This window comes from Melozone crissalis, unplaced genomic scaffold, assembly GCF_028551555.1.
Source record: "Melozone crissalis strain CALT ecotype California unplaced genomic scaffold, PUWL_Pcris_2 ptg000035l_1, whole genome shotgun sequence".
NCBI lineage: Eukaryota > Metazoa > Chordata > Aves > Passeriformes > Passerellidae > Melozone > Melozone crissalis.
Genome location: NW_026535813.1, coordinates 11,332,646 through 11,356,744, shown reverse-complemented (window position 1 = coordinate 11,356,744; position 24,099 = coordinate 11,332,646).

Below are 24,099 nucleotides of genomic sequence, written 5' to 3'. Positions count from 1 at the left end.
TCAGGTCACTTGTCCTGGTTATGCTTCCTCACAGCTCTTTATTACATTTATTATCCAGATGTTTTGTGGGGTTGGAGGTCAGAGACAGGGATCACACGCACACCAAAGCTCCATGTGACAAACAGCCTGGAGTTTATTCTTCCAGCTCCTTTTATGGGCGCTCCAATTACACATGTGATTGGTTGAGGTCTTAGCCCCATCCAGCTTTCTGGTCAGTGATACATCTGCATTTAGAACAGAATTATATTGGCTGAGAGTCCCGGTGTAGATTGAATCCAACCTATCCTTGCTACCCCAGGGACTCCAATGCCACAGCTCCTTGTACACTCCCATTCTCCTTACTGGCAGGGCAGTATGAGAAGCAGAATAGTTATTGACTTAGTGTAAAGCACTGCTCAGCAACAACCAAAACATCAGTGTGCTTTTAACATTATTCTCATCCTAAATCCAAACCACAGAACTGTACCAGCTGCTAGGAAGAAAATTAACTCTGTCCCAGCCAAAACCAAGATGTGATTTTAAAAAACCCAAACCAATAAAAATTATAAGATTTAATTTAATCAAGAACTACTCTTGAGGAAAAAACAGTAATATTTAAAACTATCATCTGACACTTCTTTATACAAGGACAATTTATTGCTTGTAGGATCATGGCTATAAATTTCTTTTGTAACCCTGGATGCTAAATGTCCTAGATTGCAAGGCAATGTGTATTCTATTTGCCATCTCTTAGAGGTGTGGCAGTTATGGTCTGTTAATTGGGCAGTTTTGTTTATCTCTTCCACAAACCAATCCTCTTTCCAGGGAGATATCTGCTGTTAATGGGCTATTGAATGTCAGTGCATGACCGATAAAATTACAGCATCCCATTGTGAGATGCTCTGCCCAGAGGGAGGAGCCAAGCATTCCTAACTAGATATAATATGAGCTTTTGGAACACCAGAACAGCCTTTCCACTGGATTCCCAAAGGAACAGCTGCCTTTTCCGCTAGATCTTCAGAGGAAGACTACACCCTTCTACCAGATCACTGCTTCAACAGAACCACACCTGCCACTCCAGGAGGACTGCAGCCACCATTCTAATTGGACTGCTACCAACACCCTGACTAACAGGGTGTCAGGTCATATTCTGACTCTGTCAGTAGTTTGTTTTGTATTACTGCATTGTTTATTTTATTTTTTATTTTCTTCCTTAATAAATAACTGTTATTCCTGCTCCCATATCTTTACCTGAGAGCCCCCCTTAATTTCAAATTTATATCAATTCGGAGGAAGGGGGTTTACAGTTTCCAGTTCAGGAGAGGCTCCTGCCTTCCTTAGCAGACACCTGTCTTTTCAAACCAAGACACTAAATTTATTCCTTTTACCTTCATCCAGGTAAGTTCTTATTGTGATTGAGTAAGCCTTCAGGAATTAATTTTTCCCCTACTCCAGTATATAGCCTGAAGGAGTCTACTATAGTTATAGGTTTGCCTTTAACTTAAAATATCAAGCATTTTTGCCAAAGGAAAAAAACACCAAACTTCACTCTCACTTCACCCTAGCTAAACATTGAGAAAGTTATACTAACACGAACACCATATTTATAAAGCAGGCAAGAGATTTTTAGAGAGAATTAATGCTTCCAGAAAGCCAAGAGCAATTTAAAGTCAGATAGAAAATATCAGTAAAAAGAGAAGTGTGAGCTTTTCTCAACTATCTTTATGTATTTTAATTTTGAAGTCTCATTATAAAAAATTAAATGCCAATGTTTTGTTTATTTAATCTGTTCAGGAAAACCTTCAGTCAATGCACTAATTCAGTGTCAGTGTTTGGATGTTGCAGTCATGTACAGATACTCTGTCCAGACAACTCAGTGATTTGTAAAAAGGATTTTGTTTATTGTAGTACATATCAGGTTTAAGGACACTCTTGAATTATAATTGCCCAATTATCAGGTTATCATTCAATTCAATTAAATTAATGTAGTTAATTAAAGAAAAATTTTGCACACACTTGCACCAGTTGAAGCTATTATTTCATTTGAACTTGTAAATAATCACATTAAACTGAGGTATATACACAGGTATATATAGTAGATATTTTCGCCCCCAACGAAGGAGGAATGACAAGGAGGACTCCATCTTATCAGAAGGCTAATTAATTACTTTATTATACGATATTATTCTATATTATATTACACTATATTATATTAGATCTAAACTGAATCTGCCAAGCACTCAACTGCACACAACTGCACAGAATCTTGTGACTGTCAGCCGACAGTCCTGACACACACACACACACACTTGGCCCTGATAGGCCAAGGAAACAAAACACCATCACTTTGTGTAAACAATCTCCATATTGCATTCTACTTTGGCACAAACACAGGCACAGCAAGTGAGATAAGAATTGTCCTTCCCTTCTCTGAGGTTCAGAGAATGTGAAACCCAGAAATATTCTTGGGAAGTCATGCCTTGCTTTTCTCTGTGAAGAGAAATGTGGCTACAGGTATACAAGGGTGCTGTGGATTAACCCCAGTAGGCAGCTGAGCACCACACAACTGCTTGCTCAACCTCAGCCCATCCATAGTGGGATGATAGCGAGAATTAGAAGGGTAAAATTAAGAAAACTCGTGGACTGAGATAAAGGCAGTTTTATAGGTAAAGCAAAAGCCGCATGCACAAGAAAAGCAAAATAAGGAATTCGTTCACTACTGCCCATCAGCAGGCAGGTGTTTTGCCATCCCCAGGAAAGCAGAGGTTCACATATGCAGCAGTTACTTGGAAAGACAAATGCCATCACACCAAACAATCCCCCCTGCCTCCTTTCTTCTCTCAGATTTATATAGGGAGCATGACACCAAACGGTCTAGAATATCCCTTTTGTCAGTTGGGGTCACCTGTCCTGGCTGTGTCCCCTCCCAACTGCTTGTGCACCCCCATCTTGATTGCTGTGGGAGCAGTGTGGAAGCAGAAAAGGCCTTGGCTCTGTGTAAGCCCTGCTCAGATAAACAAAAATATCCCTGTTTTATCAACATTGTTTTTATCACAAATCCGAAATAGAGCCCCTTGCACGCTACCATGAAGAAATTAACTCTGTCCCAGCCATAACCAGTACACTGGAAAAAAGAATTGAGACAGTTTGCCCAAGTGAAAGCTATCTAGTTTGCCCTAGAGATTGCCAGTGGCCAGTACCCTATTTAAATTTTGACTCATGGATGATGGCAAATGCCCTGTGGGGGTGGCTACAGCAATGGAAATGGACCAACTGGCAGCACAGAGGCAAACTCATCTGGGCAAGTGTTGTAGTGTGTTTTTTATTTGGCATGTTTACTGTTTAATTTGTGGTTTTGTAATCCCTCTGTATATTTCTCCCCGTCTTTAGAGTGGCACAGACTTGCTTTTTTGTTATTCAGTTTAGTTGTGTCGGTTTCTTTGTGTATTACCTAGCTATTCCCTGCCAAGTTTCAAACTCCCTCCTCCTATCCAGTTTTTAACCCCTCCTGTCCCAAGCTGTTCCCATCCCTTGAAATCCTTCATTGGTCTGCACATTGTATTCCCTGCCTTGTGTTCCACCCCCAGCTCTCCCGATTAGCTAGAGACTGTATCCTCCCCTGAGACCTCCCCCCATGTTTATAAGCTGTTGTTTGCCCTCAGTTCGGGGCCTAGGACCTGGACTTGGGGAGTTTTACCATCAAATAAAGTTACCCCAGTTCCACCCCAGGCCCGTGCTGCAGCCTTTTGTTTCTGTGCCGAACCTCTACTGGTAGCTGGGTTTCTGCGGAGCTCAAAAAGGGGGACTGTCGCACTCCCTGTTATCATCTAGCCGGGACAACGCACACCGCGACAATTTCGCGACAGGCAAGATATTATTGCCTAGATAAAAAAAAACATTGCTTTAAAGGTCCATAGTATATATACTCACATACCCAAAAGCTGTGCTACTGAAGAACACTGAAACTACAAGCAGGAAGACCAGGCTGCAAGAACTGAAGTGACTCAGGTGAGGGAAACTGAGGAAACTAAGAAGATTAAGGAGAATATAACATAAAATGTAGATGTCTTCCAAATTTTGCAATTAGGAGTTTAGGTGCTGAAACAGAACCTTATTCTGCTTGAATCTTAAGCTTGTCTAGTATTGGCAGTGATTGCAAGGAGGGCTGGCCAATGTAAGTAAAGCACCTTCATTTCTTTGAGCATAAAGAAAAGGGCATATGCAGGTACTTCTAGGGACATTGCATTTTAACACGTTAAGAAGTCTTAGGGACAAGAGAGTATCTCTAGGGTGACAAAAGGTGGCTAGTATTTTGAAGTGCTGTGTTCAGGAAGCAATTTATTTTTAGTGAACACAGGTTAGGATCTCTGCTACAGACAGAAAGCAGTCACACCTCACAGCTCTAAGTAAACCATGAAACTTCAAACAAGCAAATCATTAATCCTCATTGGAAAATGGTATGTGTGGTCATAGGTTGGAGAAAGACTTACAACTCGAGTCACCAAGATCATGGGACAAACAGCGTATTTTATTGTTCAGAACCATCTTGTATAGGGGGGTTGAATTTCCCAGGCTTAGAAAGCCGATTGGTTGGGATCTCTGCACCGCCCAGCTCCTTGACCAGTGATATGTCTGCATTCCGGATTGAACATGATTAGCTTAGGTCCCTGTTTGAGTTCAGATTTATCCTATGATTGCTCACTCAGGGACTTGTGTACTTCTGAACTAGGCGAGCCAAACTGGATTTATGTTATGGCCAGATTTATCTTGTCCAGCTACAGACCATCTGTACTGTTACAGGAAAAGAGGTAAGTTTAACCATATTTGGATATGGAAACTACTGGTGTTGAAGTCTTGACCAAAAAAAAAAAAAGATAATTTTTAACTAGCTACCCAGTACTAAGAGATTATAGCAAAAATTATGCCTCTGTGTGTGGGAGAGGGCAGGTCAGGCCTTGCTCTGGCAAGACAGTGTCCTGCCCCACACCCCCCAGCCCTAGAACATCCCAGACCCACAGTGTCTGTCAATCATTTGCCACACCAGAGGCAGTGCTCCACTCTGCCTAACCCAGCTCCTGAGTGGCCAGATGACTGGATGTCCCACCTGGGAAGGGGGGGGGGGGGGAGGTGGAACAAAGGCCCAGAGGTATTTAAGGCTGCGCATGAGGCAAGCACATGTCTTGACCCTACCCTGCTCTTGGAGTTTCTATCTGGACACCACCTTAACCCAGGAGTTGATTGCTATATGTGTGTTTTTCTATCTCTTTTCTGTCTTTCTCACTTTCTTCTTCTAATTCCCTCTTCTTGGAACTTTTTGGGTAACTTAACATTGAATGGGTTTAAGTTTAGAGTTTGCTTAGTTGAATGGGCCAAAATATACCTGTGAGAAGTGTTTTATGTTGATTGGATGTTTTACTAAAACTTTGTCAAAAGTTCCTTGATTTTCTATATTTTGCCAGTAAAATTATTTTGACCTCTTGAGAATATCTAGTCGGTATTTGTCCCATGCATCTAACTGAGAGTACAGGAACCTCTGTAAGCCCCTTTCAGCAAGTTGTTTGGGGCCTTACACCATGCTGTTTTGGAGCTCAGCTTACAAGTCTAGCAAGTACCAAAAATGGCTTTATTAAATTGTCTAATGCTTGATATGTTATTAATGAGAAAGGAATATGTAAAATACTAGACCTCACCGAAGAAGAATACAATATCAAGAAACATGAAGGAAATTACCAACCAGTCTGCTGGACTCTTTGGTCATTGCAGCCAAAAGATTGGTTTAATGAACTCTCCTACTGGATCCTGGTTGGCACCACACAAAATTGCCTGCAATTTTAGAGACTCACAGGATGGGGAGCGATGACTTGCATAGAAGGAAATTTTTATATTGACTAGACTTATGCTTTTGATTATTGAAATAGCAATTGTCCATTATATGATTGCCTGTATACTTTCCTCTCCTTTCTCCTCTGTGTGCTAGATTAGGACCCCACTGCTGCCACGAGAGGAAAGATACCATTACTGTGGTCCCAGTCAATGTCTTGAGCCATGGGGTGGTATGAGAGACTGGAAGGACTGCTGGCTTGAAACATTTTGGGTGCATGTGTGGGGGGAAGGGGCAGATCTGGCCTTGCTCTGGTGAGGCGATGCCCTGCTCTGCATATACACACACCCCCCCAACGCCCCCTGGACCTGTATCCCAGCCCCAGAATGGCTGCCAGTCACTGGCACACTGGAGGCAATGCTCTACACCCCACCTCTGGAGCTCCTAACTCAGCTCCTAAGTGGCCAGATAACCAGAATTCCCACCTGGAGGAAGGGCCCAGGAAAGCCAAAGGGTACTTAAACCAAAGCATGAGGCAAGCACACGTCTTAACCCTACCTTTCCTTGGATTTTATATCACTGATGGAACCAGGAGTGGTAGCTGTATTTTTTCTTTTCTATACCTTTTCTTTTCTTTTCTTTTCTTTTCTTTTCTTTTCTTTTCTTTTCTTTTCTCTTCTCTTCTCTTCTCTTCTCTTTTCTCCTCTCTTTTCTTCTCTTTTCTTCCCTTTTCTTTTCCTTCTTCTCCCTCTTCTAATTTCCTCTTCTTGGAGTTTTGAGTAACTTAAAATTGGATGGGCTTGGAGTTCGCTAAGTTGAATGGGCAAAGTAAATGCTTTGTGAAATGTTTTATGTTTATTGAATGCTGCTCTAAACTTTTGCCAAAGTTCTCTGATTTTCTAAAGTTGCCAGTAAAGTTTTTTTGCTGTTTTGACCTCTTGAGAATATATTGTCAGTATTTCTCCTGTGCATCTAATTAAGGGTACATTAAAAAAAAAAAAAAAAAAAAAAAAAAGCCCTTTTAAGAGGCTCATTGAGCAAGCAATTGAGGCCTTACACTTGGTTAGTGATAGCCTTGGCTGCAGTGATCACAATATTGTGGTGTTTGGGACCTGGCTGTGCACACTGAAGATTAGTACTAAGAAAAAGGTTTTAGATTTTAGAAGAACAAATTTCAGCTTGTTTGGAGCTCAGTTGTGAGGGATTCCATGGGAAGCTTCCGTGGAGGATAAAGGACCTAGCGAGTGCTGGAAGCTTTTCAAGAAAACTTTCATGGAAGCACAAAAACAGTTCGTCCCCTTTAAAGGTAAGGGAAGTAGGTGAAGCAAAAGACAAGACCCCCTTGGCTTAATTGAAAGCTTTTTGAGTCTGCTCAAAACCAAAAGAGAAACATACCAGAGATGGAAAAGCCAATGAATACACCTTGAGAGCTACAAGGGCATTGCCAGGGTGTGCAGAGATTCAGTTAGAAAAGCAAAAGCTCAGCTTGAATTGAAATTGACCAGACATATCAAAAGCTACAAGGAGGGGCTCTTCAGGTCTGTAAACAACAAGCAGAAACAGAAGGAAAATATTGGCCCGTTGTTAAACAGGAGAGATTAATTAGTCACCAACAACACTGAAAAGGCAAAGGTTCTCAACACTTTCTTCACCTCTGTCTTTACCAACACTGATGGGCCCCAGGATCTGGGAACAAGAATCCAGGTGGATGCAAACACAGACTCACCGGCAGTGAAGGAAGAGTTGGTATGTGAACTATTACAGGAGCTTGACCCTGACAATTTATGGGCCCTGAAAATATCCACCTGAGGGTGTTAAGAGCTGGCTGATATTGTTGTGAGGCCACTCTCCATGATCTTTGAGAAGTTGTGAGGACTGGGGAATCTGAAGAAGGCTAATGTCATCCCCATCTACAAGAAGTGCTTAAAGGACAATCCAGGAAGTTATGGGCCCATCAGTCTTACTTCAGTTCCTGGGAAAGTTATGGAACAAATCTTCCTGGGGCCTATCACAAGTCAGATGAAACATGTGATTGGGAAAAGCCAGCACAAGGACAAGTTGTCCTTGACAAACCTGATAGCCTTCTCTGACAAAGTAACCTGCTCAGTTGATGTGAGGCAAGCAATGAACACTGTCTACCTGGATTTCCCCAAGGTTTTCAATATGTTTTCCTAGTCTCCTCCTAGAGAAACTGATGTGTTATGGTCTAGACAAGTGGTCTGTGAGGTGAGTGGGGAACTGGCTGACAGGCCACACCCAGAGGGTGATGGTAAATAGTTCCTTTTCAAACTGGCAATCTGTCACAAGTAGGGTCCCCCAGGGATCGATATTGGGCCCATTGCTGTTTAATATCTTCATAAGTGATCTGGAGGATGGGATGAAGTGTACCCTGATGAAGTGTGCCAATGATACCAAACTGAGTGGGGAAGTGGACACATGGGAAGGGAGAACCACCCTGCAGGAAAACCTGGATAGGCCGGAAGAGTGGACTAACAAGAACCTTATGAAGTTCAACAAGGACAAATGTAAGGTCTTGCACCTGTGAAAACATAATCCAGGGGTGCAGCACAGGCTGGGAAAGGGACCTGGGGGTCCTGGTGGACAATGAGCTCAACATGAGTGAACAGTGAGCTGCTGTGGCAGAGTCAACAGGATGCTGAGTCGCATAAACAAGGGCCTCACCAGCAGAGATAAAGAAGTCATTATCCCACTCTACTCAGTGCCTTGTCAGGACTCACCTGGAATACTGTGTTCAGTTTTGGTCCTTGCTATATGAAAAAGATGTGGACAGGCTCAAGAGGGTCTACAGAAGGGCCACAAAGATCATCAAAGAACTGTGAAACCTGCCATATGAGGAAAGGCTGAGAGAACTGGGTTCTGAGGAAAGGCTTAGGGGGAGACCTTATCACCATGCTCTAATATTTAAAGGGTGGTGACAAAGAAAACAGAGACTCCCTTTTTACATGGAAAAGAGGAGGGGAGGTAATGGGTACAAGTTACTCCTGGGGACATTCTGATTGGATACAAGAGGAAAATTTTTCACAATGAGAAAAATCAGCTACACCATGTCAATTCACCACCAGAGCATCTCTTTCTAGCAGTTTGCTTATGCAGCTATAACTTCACTGGGATATATATGTACTTGGCTTTTTATTTTTGTTTCACTTGTCTAGTGCTGACCTAGTAAAAATTTAACAGTCATTACCTCTTAGTATCACCTAAGCAGGGCCCAGATTCCCCCGTCTCAGGACATGACTGTAGCTTTTTTTTTTTTTTTTTTTTTTTTGCTACAGTATTTTAGCTAATGAATTCATGAACGAAAAACTTGTTCTCCTCCCCCAGCCTCCCCACATTTTACAACAAACACAAAATTACTGGCACACTAAGGGGTTAAAAAGCAGTAATGAAGAGCAGCCTTCTTTTCTCCCTAACACAGATACATTAAGCAACCCTTAGTTATTAAAAATGAATATATATCTCTAATCCCTGTCAGGGGATTACTTAAGAACCTCTACCACATGAGCAGTAATTCCGGTGCTAACCCTAGGAGGAAGGAGGGAATTATTTAAGAAAAGGTACACAGTTACACACATGCATGTGTTCATAAAAAGCCCATACATCTATCATCTCCTTACAAATAGAGGAGGAACTAAAGAAGCAGCAATTTCAAAACTTCACTTTAAATGCTACTACATTGATTTTGAAATTCTTTGATTTTCGCACAATTCAAAAAATGGTACAAAGCAGCAGTATGAGCTATCACAGCTGAAGCCAAGCACTTTGAAAACAGTGTCTTGGTCCTGAAACAATATATTTGCCTGCTGGTGAGTGATGCTCTACAAGAACAGCTTATTTTGACATTGCTACTAATGCCCTCTCCAACCTTCCCCCAACACAGCACCCCCCTTAGTGCTGTCAGTGCAGTCTGTAGAAGAAACAGATTCAGCTTTTAAAAAACATCCTACCAACTTACAGACACCACACAACAGTGCAACAAGTGAGCACAGTTGAACAGGATAATATTTCTTAAGACTGCTGTCGTGAAGCAAAGTATAAACCAGTTCAAAACAATACAGAATTTAGGAAAAATAAATACATTTCAAGCACAAAGTGGTTTTGTTGGTGGATTTTGGTTTTTTCAATTTTAGCACATGCATAAACATTCCACATTGCATCATGACAGACTTCAGTTGCTTTTCCAAGTGCTTAAAATGCTACACAGTCTAATACCTTTTCCCCTTTCTTCAAGGAAGATTACTGACATAACTGCAACAACAAAAAAACCACAAACCCAAACAACCACCAAACCAAAAAAACCAAAACTACTCTAGAACCCATTACACTGCAATATCTATCAGCATCACTCTAAGTTCAGAGAACTTATTTGCCATAGCTTTAAAAATCTGTTTGAGTTTTTAAAGCTTGTAGGAAAAAACATACAAAATCCTCAAGTCCAAGAGTTAAAACAGCACTGCCATTTAAAAGGTAAATTCATGGAAACAATAGCTGTGAGGTAGTCATATTTTAACATCCTAGTCACATTTTCTTTTCCTCCTTTGCCTATGGGCTTCTTTGATTTCCCCGACATTATCTGTGGTGTAGCATACAAGCAATTCCTCCTCTAACTGAAGAGCTTTAAATATTATCTGATGATATCCAGCCAGGGATCTGTGTTGGTTTTGGCTGGGGAAGAGTTGATTTTCTTCATAGTAGCTAGTATGAAGCCATGTTTTGGATTTGTGATCAAAACAGTGTTGATAATTCAGGGATATATTTGTTATTGAAGAGTAGTGCTTACACAGAGTCAAGGTCTTTTCTGCTTCTAGAACCACCCTGCTGGTGGGAGTGCACAAGAAGTTGGGAGGGGACACAGCCAGAATAGCTGACCCCAGCTGACCAAAGGGATATTCCATACCGTATGACATCATGCTCAGCAGATAAAGCTGGGGGAAGAAGGAGGAAGGGGGAACATTCAGAAGGATGGTGTTCTGTATTCCCAAGTCACCACTGCACATGATGGAGTCCTGCTTTCCTGGGGATAGCTGAACACCTGCCTACCCATGGGAAATGGTGAATGAATTCCTTGTTTTGCTTTGCTTGTGTACATGGCTTTTCTTTCCCTATTAATCTGTCTTTATCTCAACTGATGTGTTTTCTCACTTTTACCCTTCTGATTGAAGCCCCCATTCCAGGGAAAAGTGAGCCAACAGCTGTGTGGTGCTTGGTTGTCAACTGGGGTTAAACCACAACAGTCCTTTCTGATACCACACGTGGGGCTTGAAGGGTTTGTAATAATGACAGATTGACTAGGATATGCTAGATCGAATTTATAGCTGTTATTGCTGTTTAGCTATTAATAGACAGGCTCCTGTGCTTGCCGTGGTACTTGTTTGCCTCACTGTATATTAGTCTACTGCTCGTTAGTGGATGCTTTTTCATAGAATTATATAAACATTTAAGTTGGAAAAGACTTCAAAGATCATAGAGTCCAACTATTAACCTAACACTGATCAGTCCACCACTAAGCCATGTCCTTTAGTGCCACATCCACACGGCTTTTAAATACCTCCAGGGATGGGGACTCAACCACTTCCCTGGGCAGCCTCTTCCAATGCTTGACCACCCTTTCAGGGAAGAAATTTTTTCTAATATCCAATCTAAACCTCTCCTGGCACAACTTGAGGCCATTTCCTCTTGTCCTATCCCTTGTTATTTGAGAGAAGAGATCAACTCCCACCTTGCTCCAGCCTCCTTTCAGGTAGTTGTAGAGAGCAATAAGGTCTCCCCATAGCCTGCTTTTCTCCAGGCCAAACACCCCCAGCCCCCTCAGCCGCTCCTCATAAGACTTGTGCTCCAGCCGCTTTTCCAGCTACATTACCCTTCTGTGGACACACTCCAGCACCTCAATGTCTTTCTTGTCGTGAGGGGCCCAAAACTGAACACAAGATTCAAGGTATGGCCTCACCAGTGCCGAGTACAGGGGGACTATTGCTTCCCTGGTCCTGCTTCCCGCATTATTTTTGATACAAGCCAGGATGCCATTGGCCTTCTTGGCCACCTGGGCACACACTGGCTCACGTTCAGCTGGCTGCCGACCAGCAGCCCCAGGGCCTTTTCTGCCAAACAGCTTTCCAGCCACTCTTCCCCAAGCCTGTAGCATTGCGGGGGGTTGTTGTGACCCAAGCGCGGGACCCAGCACTTGGCCTTGTTGAACTGAATACCATTGGTCTTGGCCCATCAATCCAGCCTGTTCAAATCCCTCTGCAGAGCCTTCCCACCCAACTTGGCGTCATCTGCAAACTTACTGAGGGTGCACTCAATGCCCTCATCCAGATCATCCATAAAGATATTAAACAGGACTGGACTCAATACTGAGCCCTGGAGAACACAACTAATGACTGGGCACCAGCTGGATGTAACTCCATTCACCACCACTCTCTGGGCTTAACCATCCAGCCAGTTTTTTACCCAGCAAAGAGTGCATCCATCTGAGCCATTGAGCAGCCAGTTTCTCCAGGAGAATGCTGTGGGAAACAGTGTTAGAGGCTTTACTAAAGTTTAGATAGACAACATCCACAGCCTTTCCCTCATCAACTAAGCAGGTCACCCTGTCAAAGAAGGAGACCAGGTTACTCAAGCCTTTCATAAACCAATGCTGACTGGACCTGATCACCTGGTTGCCTCTGACATGATGGCACTCAAGATGATCTGCTCTATAACCTTCCCCAGCAGCAAGGTAAGACTGACAGGCCTGTAGTTCCCCGGATCCTCCTTCTGGCCCTTCTTGCAGATGGGCATCACATTCGCTAACCCCCAGTCAATTGGGACCTCTCCGGATAGCCAGGACTGCTAGGTAAATGGTTGAAAGTGGCTTGGCGAGCTCTTCTTCCAGCTCCCTCAGTACCCTTGGGTGGATCCCATCTGGCCCCATAGACAAGTAGTGTAGCAGGTTACTGACCATTTCCCCTTGGACTATGGTGGCTTCATTCTGTTACTTGTTGCAGTGTGCTGCAACATCCTGTTTTAAACTTCCCAGCCCCTTCCCAGGTGTGGCAATACCCCTCTCCCTTCCCCCTCGCTCCCTTGCTGAGTGAGTTCTGTCAATCAGTTTTAACATTCCAGCAAGGCCATCGTGTGGTTGGTCAAGTTCAAAGGATGCAATACAGGCCTGGGGGTCATTGGCCTGTCTATGTGTCTCTCGTCCCCTGAGACCCTCCTCCTCCCACCTGGTTGGTGCTCACCTGTCCCTTCCCCTCCCCCTGTCCCTGGGCTTAAATTGATCCCCGACCATGTGCTCGGGATTCTGTTGAAGCTGTTACCTAAGATTCAGACGTCTGTGACCATGGAATAAACTCTGGATATTAACCCTCCAGCAGAATCCATCTCCTTTTCTCCTCACCATCGCTTGAAGCCTTTCCACCAGAGGTAAACTGAGTTTCTAACCTTGCCTGGACTTGTTCCAGTGCCTGCTGCCACATACAGCCAGCCAAAGGTGTCTCTGAGGTGAAATACCACAGTTGCCGCCTTTGGCCAGCAGCAAGGGTCAGACAAGCCCAGGCACAATCTACCTGGTAATATTGGGATTCCTATTCCAATAGGTACTCATCCCTGTCAGGGAGCTGAGTACCTGGAGAACAACTGGTCTTACTATTAAAGACTGAGGCAAAGAAGGCATTAAGTATGTCAGCCTTTTCCTCATCCTTTGTCACTATGTTTCTCCCTGCATCCAATAAAAGATGGAGATTATCCTTAGCCCTCCTTTTGTTGCTGATGTATTTGTAAAAACATTTTTATTGTCTTTTACGGCAGTATCCAGATTAAGTTCTAGTCAGGATTTGGCCATTCTAATTTTCTCTGTGCATTACCTCACAACATCCTTGTAGTCCTCTTGAGTTGCCTGCCCCTTCTTCCAAAGTTCCTAAACTCTGTTTTTGTTCTGAGTTCCAGTCAAAGCTCTCTGTTCAGCCAGGCTAGCCTTCTTCCCCACTGGCTCAGATTTCAGAACATAGGAATGGCCTGCTCCTGAGCCTTTAAGATTTCCTTCTTAAAGCACATGGATGTGTCCTTCCTGGACTCCTTTGTCCTTCAGGACTGCCTCCCAACAGACTCTGTCAATCAGGCCCCTAAACAGGCCAAAGCCTGCCCTCCACAAGTCCAAGGTGGTAGTTCTGCTGACCCCCGTCCTTACTTCTCCAAGACTCAAAAACTCTTTTATCGTTTTGTGACCGCTGTGCCCAAGATGGCCTCTAACCATCACATCGCCCACCAGTCCTTCTCTGTTCACATACAAGAGGTACAGCCTCTCCTAATTGGCTCACTCACCAACTGTGTCAGGAGGTTTTCTTCCACACACTCCAGGAACCTCCTAGACTGTTTCCTCTTTGCTGTATTGTATTTCCAGCAGACATCTGGTAAGTTGAAATCCCACATGAGAACAAGGGCTAGTGATTCTCAGACTTCTCCCAGCTGTTTATAGTATATTTCATCTGCCTCTTCATTCCATAACAGACTCCCATCAGATCTGCCTTGTTGGCCTTTCCCCTTAATACTGACACTTAAATGCTCAACCCTATCAGTGCCATTGTTAAGCTCTAGACAATCAAAGCACTCCCTAATATACAGGGCTACCCCACCTTCCTTGCCTGTTCCTTCTGAAGTGTTTATAGCCATTCATTGCAGCGCTCCAGCTGTGCGAGTCATTCCATCATGTGTCCGTGATGGCAACTATGTCATAGTTTTCCTGCTGCACAATGGCTTCCAGTTCCTCCCGTTTGTTGCTCATGCTGTGTGCATTGGTGTAGATGCACCTCAGTTGGACTATTCTCAGGCGCATCTGTAGTTTATAACACATCAATAACCCTTGTGTCTTTGCTGCCACATGGATCTCCATCCCCTACCTCCACTAAGACTGCAGACCAAAGGACCTCACTAGTTTCTTAAACACTGGCATGTTGCCTCCAGGCTTATCTCTAGTGAGCCTGGGTTTATCTCTTTCTCCCTTGCAATCTAGTTTAAAGCTCTTTCAATGAGCCTTGCTAACTCCTAGGCAAAGATCTTTTTTCCCCTTTGACACAGGTGTACCCCATCTGTTGCCCACAGGCCTGGTGTCACAGACCGACCCATGATCAAAGAACTCAAAATTCTGCCAGTGACACCAGGCTTGGAGCCAGGTACTGATCTTCTGGCTCTTTCTGTTTCTTCCCTCATCATTCCCTGTGACTGGAAGGATAGAGAAAAATATTACTTCTGCTCCTGATCCCTTAACCAGTTGTCCCAAGGCCCTGAAGTCTCTCTTGATTGCCCTCAGACTTCCTGTTGCAACTTCATTGCTGCCTACCTGAAAACTTAATAATGGGTGATAATTTGAGGGCCGTACCAGGGCAGGAAGCTTTCTCTTCACATCTTTAACCTGGGTCCCAGGGAGGCAGCAGACTTCCCTAAGAAGTGGGTCTGGTCTGCATATGGGGCCTTCTGTTCTGTTCCCTTCATAAGGGAGTCTCCTATGACAACAACCTGTTTACTTTTCTTTATGGAAGCGGTTTTGATGCAGGGCATAGGCTGACTTAACCTCAGCAACACATCCATACTAGATGAACTATTGTCCTCATTATCGTTCAGCTCCACTTGCAGAGCCTCGTATCCATTATGCAATGGCACTTGGGAAGGTGGGGCAGTCACAGAGGAGATGCACTTGCTGCGCTGGGCAGGCACTTGCCTCCACTGGCCCCTATTCCTTATGTCACCATGTTCAGCTGGGAGGAGAGAGGATAGGGAATCCTCCATATCATGCACCCTGTCTACCTGTCAGGCCTGTCCCAGGGAAGGTAGGGTGCGATTCCAGTAATCTCTCTCTCTCACACTCCCTGATACTCCTCAACCTATTCACTTCCTGCCAAAGTTCTGCCACTAAGTAGAGGAGTTCCTTTACCAGGGCTCACCTCCCACAGGTGTGCTCACTACTGATGCCCAGTACTGGCATAAGAGCAGGGCACACCCTGCAGCCTGATACATGTTCCCACCGCACCTCTGGGCAGCTGTGTCAGTCACAGTGGGTACAGAGTTTAGAGAGGCCATAGCTTTCTACCAGGTAGTACGATTGCTCTCTGGAGCACCTCAAAGCATGTAGCCATGGATGAGCTCACAAAAGAGCAGGTACACCCCTGGAGGACCTGAAGCCATGGGTAAGGCTTTGTTGGAACAAGTATACCCTTAAGGGACTGCAGTCTGTGGATAAGTCCAAGCCAGAACAGGGGCAAGGAGAGGAGTTCATTGCAATATTAAACCCTAGAACCCGGTCCAAAGGGACCAGTGGTGGAGACTGTAGCGGAAATACCTTTAAAATGTTGCAACCTAATATTTGAGTTGCCTGTTATAGGAATTACTATAGCAGGAATCACCTGAACCAATGGAAGAGAAGTCTTACAAGAAGCAGTTGTAGTGCAGAAGTGACCTGACCTGAACTGACCTTGGTGCCCAGTAGCTGCATCCAACACAGCATTTCTGTCCTGAGTGACCACTATAGCAGATGGAGCCCAAAGTCATGGACTAAATGAACTCGGTAGACATTTGTGGACATTTTGCAGGGGTGGTCCATAGACTAAGGGAATGATAGGTGTATTGTATCAAATGATGGAAAGGGAGGTGGTGGTTAATGAGGATATATTGGCTAGTGTGGAACCTGACCATGATATAAATGGTATGGAATAAGGGGTGGAGAATGTGCTGGTTTTGGCTGGGATAGAGTTAATTTTCTTCATAGTAGCTAGTATGGAGCTATGATTTGGATTTGTGCTGTAAATAGTGTTGATAACAGAGGGATGTTGTTGTTATTGCCGAGCAGTGCTTACACACGGCCAAGGCCTTTTCTGCTTCTCACACCATCCCACCAGAGAGGATGCTAGGAGTGCACAAGAAGTTGGGAGGGGACACAGTCGGGACAGCTGACCCCAACTACACCAACTACCTGGAGATGGATGAACATCTGCCTGCTGATGGGAAGTGGTGAATGAATTCCTTGTCTTGCTTTGCTTGTGCACATGGCTTTTGCTTTCCCTATTAAACTGCATTTATTGCAACCCATGAGTTTTTTTCATTTTTACCCTTCGGATTCTCTCCCTCATCCCACCAGGGGAGGGTGAGTGAGCGGCCGTGTGGTGCTTAGTTGCCGGCTGGAGTTAAACAACAACAGGGCCATAATTTGTCTAACTTTTCTCACAATGAATAATGCCTATTAACACAAAATAATACCACTGACCTCTTACAAGATTAATCCCTTGAACTGGCACTACTAATTACTGAGATTCTGGCATTGCATCTCTAGCTTTAGGATGCAAGGAACATTAGAACTACAATATTTCTTCAACCAAAGACTCAGAATGCTGTCATAGTAACCTGCTACCCAGTGCTGTTACATAAATATAATCTCATATAATCAGCAATTATGATCCTCTGCTCTCCAGAGTTCCTCTTACATAAAAAGACAAGCAAAGTACTTCATCTACTGCCCCCTTCTCTTCCTGTACAGTCCAGGGTCAGTGCCTTTTCTTTAGATGCTTTTATTTGAAACAGTTTGAAACAGTTCAGCAAAGGGTGAAAGAGGACACCACACTCATCCTGTTGGACACCTGAAGTAGCCTAAAAGAGAGAGTTTGAGTACAATACAACCAGCCTTTTTTCCCCTCCTCTTTCAAAAAAATCTACTTGAAACTGGAAGGTAGGAGGCAATCTTCAGACACTTAAGCTTAAATTAGAACCTTCCTGGTTTTCCCTCACCCTTTCTGAATATACTCAAGAGACTGGTAGAAAAACCATACATACCTTACATATAATGAGAGAAAGAGACAATGTACAAGACTTAATTTTCATTTACTATTCACCTGTGTTGGTCAATTTACCCTATCCCAATTTTCATATTATGTCTTCCCTTTACACTGCTCTTGCATTGCTGCCCTCTTACAACCAACTCTATCCTGTGGTGTAATTTGCTTCCCCCCCTTCTTCATTGATCAATGTGCTTCCAAGAGACCAAACATCAACACAAACTATAAACACTGTCAAGATGAGAAATGGAAGAACTCTAGCTCTAAAACAATAGGGCAAGGCAAATTAAGCTACAGAATAAAGATGCTGTTAATATCATGTATACAGAAAGGGAATATTCAGTATTTGCTGTTGAAGAGCGTTTCTGCTCTTTTAAATACTTAATTCTGTTAGCCAAAACAGAACTCCTGCATTTGTAAGTCCCTCTTTCAAACATGTCATATAAGCCTTCCTTCTCCGTGCTTCAAACATTTTTTTTACATTATAGATATAAAACCCAGTAAAATTGAAACAGCATTATTTGATAAAATATATTCTTGAAATAAGAAACCGTACATTACATACACTGTACTTTGTTCAATTAGAAAAAAGCCACAAACAATACAACAACCAAACCCAAAACCAACAACACTAAACAAAGACAGGAATGCATGAGATTGTACAAAACAGTTACAGGACCATCATCACGGGACCATGAAAAAAAAAAAGAAGAAGCAAAAGTGATGGATAAAGCAAGAATGACCGCTTCAATGCTATTGAAGTGAGACTACTTCTCTACTATGCAAACAAATTAATGCAATGATGCTGAAGTTAACTGACAGTGCTAATCTACTGTAGTCGGCATGCAGGAATATATACCAAGAGTTAATAGCATGCTCTCAGGATGGGATTTCTACATGAAAAATTATCATTTTATGTATGTTGGCAAACCAATGTAAAGTCTGCAGAGAGCATCTTCCAGGATATGTAGTAAATAAACTTCTCACACCCCCAGCCTTTGAGTCAAATAGTTGCATTTGTACAGCAGCATATGGGAAATCTGACTTGGTATGAAAGTTTGATACTGTCTCTGGATATTCTCATTATATTTAAGAGCAATTTAAGAGAGATCCACAAAAGCAATATTTACTTTCAAACTATTTTACAAGAAAAGCAAAATAGCTTACTGAGACTACCAAGAAATAATTGCTTGCACCTGATAATTTTTCAAATCCCAATTGTGGTAGTGCTTCCCCCTCCAGCCACACTATGATCTGAGAAATGCTCGTTAGGCCTTGGCCTTGATGAACAGCACCTGGACTAAGCTCCTCTTGAGCTTATCAGAAACACTGTCTGCTCCCAGGAACTTGTGCTGTCTAACAAGCTCCTGTTTTTTAACAGCCTTGGAAACTTATTTTTCTTGCCTGAATTACAACCCAAATAGAATAACACTTTCGTTATCAAACTTTCAAAGAAAGTTACTGACCCGAATTGCAGCCAGGATGGAAAATTACTATGACTAAAGCCCACTCTCTTGTGGCCCTATAAACACCAGTCCAAAATGAGACCCTTTGAGCTCTCTTGGACTGCAGTGGGCTGTGACCAGCAACCTCCCTCTGAGTGGGGCCTCTGAGAGCCAGTGAACTCTCAAGTTTGCCATACTCGGAGGACTGCCAAATTATGATGGATCCTGGGCTGATACCCCCCCACTCCTCAAGGCTCAACCCTTTGCCCATTGAGAAGATGCAAGTGCATCCAAAGTGAGTACTTCACTGAATTCAAGGGGAATTTTTCACAGGTAGCTTGTACAGACTCTTTATGTCTGTGCGCATGCAAGTGTGAATATGCTACAGCAAGTGTACCAGGAATGCTGCTCTCCTAGATTCTTAAGCACATTAGATTTGTAAGTTAGGCTTATAAGTGAGTTACTGTTGTGCTTATACTAAGTTCTATAGAATCTCTTGTTAATTTGTTTAAATTAGGCTATCAATTAGGTGCTGTTAAGTTTAGGTGCTGTTAAACCTTTAGGCCTAAACTGTTGGTCAAGTCCAGGGCTAAGTTTAGCAAGGGGGTCCACTCTGAACCTTGTGACTCAATGGGAGGCTCTCCCTCATTCCTTTATTATCCTTACCCAACCTCCACATACATAATTTTTTGTTGATTTTAGTTTTAGATTGATTTATTTTATAGTCCAATTTTTCTCAGTGTGCTTTAACCATCTAGTAAGTAGTAGAGTCAACCTTGACAATGAACTTTGTTGTGCTTTTGCTTTTATATTAAACCTGATATCGTTGCCAGTGATTCTTTGAGTGACCTGACACACTCATTTGTGACAAATGTCTATGGAATAAAATCAGAGTATGCTTTGGGGAGATGACAGGAGAGACAGACTTCAAGAAAAACATCACTGGCAAACATTAAAAACAAATGTTCTGTCACAGGGTCACTAGTTCTTTTCAGTAGTTTTGTTCTTTTCAGTAGTTTTAGGTTTAGCTTCACTAGCTTACCTCTTAAAAAAAGGTCCCCCTGATCAGAAGACACAACTAGGAAAAGTCAGCTACTTTATACAAGGCACTAGGAAGAGAAACTTCATGACAGACAGTTATACAAGCCATGCTGCAAAAGCACTGTTAGAGCATTTAGACCCCTGTATAAGGTCTATGTTGATAAAGGACCAAAGAGAGGATAATTTATCACTGCTGATTTAGAGGGCATTCATTACATTAAACTGCCTTAACAATCCCCCAACTAAAACCCAACCAGAAACAGTATCATTTTGAGCAAAATAAAAGTTTAACCCATTAAAACCAGAAAAGATTAATTCCTGCAAGGTCTTTGAAAAGCATCTGAGATGACAGTCCACCCTATCTTAATAAACAAGAAGTCCAAGGAAGGTCACGCATTTGAAGAGCCCCTTCCAGAATGAAGTAACAGACACTAAATGCCAAGCTCTTAAAACTGAAAGTTTGTAAGTAAGTTTATTTAGGCAAATATAATTCAAGTGGGCTTTTGTTTTATTAAAAAAAAAAAAAACAGAACTACTCAATCTGATTTATATGTGTGAAAGATATTCATCTTATTCATCACCACTAATATAAAGCAAAGGGAACAAAGAGTATTAAGTTTGGGCTACCAAGAAGTGTTATTTCCTGTCCTCATCTATTCTGAAATACAAAGTCTTTTCCTTTTCCCTGACTTAGACTGACAACTCAAATTCATTTCTTGCCAATTAAAAATAAAGTAGGATGCTGAGACACAAAGACAAAACTAAAACACCTTCCTCCCCCAACCCCCTTCTTCCCAGGCTCACTTTCACTCCTTCATTTCCAACTTTCTACCTCTTCCCCCACACTTCAGGGGTGGGGAGAGAATCATAGAATGATTTTGGTTGGGAGGGACCTTAGAGATCTTCTAGTTCCAACCCCCTTGTGGAATGGGAGGTTGCAGTCAGTTCTTAAGAGCTTATCTGCCACTCCTTCCTCTTCACACTTTTTCCCCTGCTCCAACATAAGATATCTCCCACAGGATAGTCCTTCACTAACTGCTCCAGCATGTGTCCTCTCCATGGGGTACAGTCCTTTGGGAATGGACTGCTCCAGTGTGGGTCCCCCAGGGGCTGCAGTTCATGACAGAAAGCTTCCTCCTCTCCAAAGGTGCGCTCTCTAGAGGCTGCAGCTTCCTCCAGGGCACATCCACCTGCTCTGTCATGAGGCACTCCATAAGCTGCAGGATGGTTATCTGCTCTGGAGTGGTCTTCTCCACAGCCTGTAAGGAAATCTCTGCTCTGACACCTGGAATACCTCCCACCCCTCCTTCACTGACCTAATTGTCTGCAGAGCTGTTTCTCTTGCATTTTTCTTCCTCATACCTACCTCCCTTCTCACCTACACACACCGCTGCACAGCCTTTCTTAGATGTTATCACCGAGGTGCCCCAGCTTCACTGATTGGCTTATGTTTGACCAGTGGTAAATCTATTTTGGAGCCAGTTGGAACTGGCTTTGTCCAGCACAGCAGAAGCCCCATGTCTCTTCTGATGAAAGATGCCTCTGCAGTCTCCCCACTACTAAAACCTCAACACACAAACCCCATTACATGTAATGGTTACTTGGGGAAGATAGATGCCATAATTTGAACTACCTCCCCTTCCTTCTTCCCTCAGCTTTATATGCTGAACATGATGTCATATGGTCTGGAATATCCCTTTGGTGAGTTGGGGTCAGCTGTCCTAGCTATGTCTCCACCCAATTTCTTGCGTAGCCCTATCCTACTCCCTGGTGGGGTGGTGTGAGAAGCAGAAAAGGCCTTGGCTCTGTGTAAAAAAAAAATTCCTGAATTCTGAACACTGTTTTCAGAACAAATGCAAAACATAGCTTCATACTAGCTACTATGAAGAAAATTACCCCAGCCAAAACCAGCACAATATGCAGGATTCTGAAGAGGACAAAGGAGGTAAATTACTTCCTGTTTCCAGCATTCTGTAATTGTGTTGCTCAGAGCTGTCTTTTACTCAGCAGCCACTACTTTTCTTCTGCTACTCTGGGAACAGGTAGACTCTAGCAGTAGGACTCTTTAAATATTTTTTTTCTGAACATGAGCCACCTTAAACAGTTTTCTCATTAATCACTTCAAAACAGCTCCAGTTAGATATCAAGAAAAAGAGTGTTCTGCCTCCAGCTAGGGGATGCTTTCCTCATTTAGGCAAGTGTTCTTTGTGCAGCTGCATGCCAAGACTTCCTAAATATGCCCTAATGCCAACTGTAATTGCATAGGAAGACTAAGAAATGCATATGTGCTTGTTAGGGGGTTCTCATTTTAGACAGGAAAAACCTGAAACAAACAAACAGACAAAAAAACCCGCACCGCTCTAAACAGTAACGTGCGGCTTAGGCCAGGTCCCCTGCTATACTGGGTGAGTCATGGGCGCCCCTCAGGCCGGGCCGCGCCCTACCCCCTCACATAAGAGCTGCAAGCGGTCACCAGGAGCGGCACCGGCCCCAGCGTCCGTTCGCTGCTGCGGTGGGCAGGCGAGCTCCTACTGCCTCCAGCCCCTGCAGTATACAGCGCAGCTAGGAAACCGCTTGGGTTCCGCCATGCCGCTATGTCCCAGCGGCGCTGTTCCCTCCCGACTGTTGCTCCTCCTCCTCCTCGCTCTGTCCCAGGGCGCAGGACTGACATCACGCCCAGGGTTTCCATCCAATTAAGGGAGGAGGAGGTTGAGCGGAGTGGTAGCGTGATGGCGGTGGTCGAGAGGACGTAGGAAATAGCGACGGAGCAACAGAGCACTTACCAGGGTTCTCCCTACCCGGTTTGGGGCCCTATTGTTCAAGCCGGTGGGGGCTGCAGGCGAGCCCACTGCGTGGGGCTGTAAAGAGCCGGCGGCCCAGGCCTTGTACTGGCCGCAGGAGCAGTCTTCGACCCTAGGTTGCAGCACCGACCTCTTTGTGGAGTGTAGCGCCGTCTCGGACCAGGGCAGACCTAGGAAAGTCTGGCCGAGTGCACACACGCAGGTAGGCAGAGGCCCGCCATGGCTTCTTTCTCTTTCCCTGGTCCGGAGTTGTGCGGTGGTTGCCACTTTCAATGATGGATGGAGAGGCGACTGGCGCTGAGAAGGAGTTGGATGCCTAGCGTGTCGCTGGGTTCCTGGAGCCGGTCTCTGTTTTCCGAAGAGGGAGGGAGGGAGGGAGCTGTGAGAATTGAGGTGGGCAGTCGGGGTTGAGCCTCTTTCGCTGGGTCCAGCGGGGTCTGTGACGAACTGGCTGGGAGGCCTTCACTCTTCTGTGGCCTTGGCGGGGGGGGGCGCTGGGAGAAGCGAGCTCAGAGGACAGCGGCCGCTTTGCCAATACTTCCTGGGAGCCTTGACCAGGAGCAGCGCCTGTGCAGGTCGCGCTACCAGCAGAGGGCCATTTTCTGGGGCGGGAGGTGAACTCGCGAGAGGTAGGGAAGAAGCCCTGGCCTGGGCTCTCCTCGGTAGCTGTCAGTCACGGGAGGCCGCGACAGCGGGGTGCGGGTGGTTGGGGAGGATTGTCGCAGAGCAGGGAGTGGCCGACAAGGAGAGTTTTATGGCCACTAAAGATCTTTCCTAGGGCCCAGGGAGTACCGGTCCCAGAGGAGGCAGAGTGTTCGTACTCTGGGCGCGGGAGGGCAGCCAGCATGGATCTTGGCCTCATTGGGCAGCCAACGGCCTATCTGCGAGGAACCACCAAGCTGCCTAGCTCGCCGCCGCGGAGGCCCCAGCCTAGCTTCGCGGCCTCTCTGGGGTTACAGGGCTCATTCCTATAACTTTTTTCCCGTCACTGCTTTTGTTTGCTGTCTGGAGTGGCCCTGGTGTCTGAGATAGTCCTTGAGTGCAGGGCTTTTACCATCCCGGTACGAGGCGGCCTCCACCTCCATGATGAGTTGAAGCTTGGGCTGTATTAGAGAGCACTTCAAGGCAGGCAAACTGCAGGCGGGCCCCTAATTGCTTTCACACCACTACATCTGTGAGAGGTGCTGCTCTTT